This window comes from Adiantum capillus-veneris, chromosome 7 (assembly GCF_014529385.1).
Source record: "Adiantum capillus-veneris isolate H3 chromosome 7, ASM1452938v2, whole genome shotgun sequence".
Classification (NCBI taxonomy): domain Eukaryota; kingdom Viridiplantae; phylum Streptophyta; class Polypodiopsida; order Polypodiales; family Pteridaceae; genus Adiantum; species Adiantum capillus-veneris.
Window position 1 is genome coordinate 20,320,816 of NC_140937.1, and position 1,135 is coordinate 20,321,950.

Below are 1,135 nucleotides of genomic sequence, written 5' to 3' on the forward strand. Positions count from 1 at the left end.
TGACCTCTTCCCAAACAAGGTGCATAAGTGAGAACAATATGCAGGAAATCCTTAGAAGGATGTCCTAGTAATTTACAAGCTTTCAAAATTATTTCACTGCGGTTAGGCTCAAGGCGAGGTGCTGCCAATAGGTGGTGGTTGAGTGGCTTGGAAGAGTGAGCCCAAAGGCATAGCCAAGAGGTAGAGGTTGTTGATCATAATATGGATGGTGAAAATTCTCTTTGTTTGTCTCCCTCTCTTGAGATTGCTCCTATGATGTCAAAACTTTAGTTCCTCTCTCTCTCTCTCCGTCTCTCCCTGTGTGTGTGTGTTTTTTTTTTCTATGTTATGATGCTACATTAACCTCTAGCTCTACTCATCATTTGAAATAAATAAGTGGCACCCTATGAATAGCCTTCTCATACAATACCATTCTGTGCAAGACAACCATATAGTGTTACAATATGCCCCAACCTCTAGTTGGTCATTCTAAACGCTCGCAAAATACAATCAATGACACAACGACCAAGTGTTGGTAATCTTGTTGAAGAAGGCCTATATTTTTTTACCAGAAGAAGGCGGTGATTATATTAGAAAAGGACACACTTTACATCAAAATGTTCAAGGAAGGAGCATGAGGATTACCTAGTTAGTAAAGAAGGCCTATATTGCTTTTGGAGGGAAGCAAAATATAAGCACATACAGTGGCTCCTCTAGAAGTCATGCGGGACTCTGCTCTAAGACAATATTGAGTGACGCATAAGCCTGGCAAAAGTGGGACTACCTATTTAGAAAAAAAGAACACGGTTTCACTTTATTTCTGTTAAACCATCTCTGCCCACGCGCTGTGTGTGTGTGTGTGTGTGTGAAGCAAGGCATTGTCCGCTTGCGAAGTACTCTATAATTGTCAAAAAATTACAGGTCATTTGGTTGAGCCAAAGCCTCACTCAATCCACATTCGTGGTTTGAAAGATCCGTGCACTCCTCTGTCTCTTGCACACATCATCTGCGTTTTAACACATACACTTATATTGCTCAGTAACCCTCCATTGAGCTCATGTTCATAGCCTCAACGCCCTGCATAATTTGAGCTTTTTGCAGTTCTGCTAGTCACCAAAGATACACCCGCCTTGACAATTAACAGCAAGGGGTTTGC

The 1,135-nt window shown here is 41.6% G+C and overlaps 1 protein-coding gene across 1 annotated transcript in view; it reads left to right on the top strand.

Moving 5' to 3' along the window:
- Positions 1-913: 913 nt before the first annotated feature.
- LOC147453526 (uncharacterized) overlaps positions 914-1,135 on the top strand; it is an 850-nt gene continuing 628 nt past the window's right edge. The window contains exon 1 of the mRNA XM_086517161.1: positions 914-1,135. This exon is cut by the window's right edge and continues 628 nt beyond it. The gene's annotated coding sequence lies outside the window, so the exon portion shown is untranslated.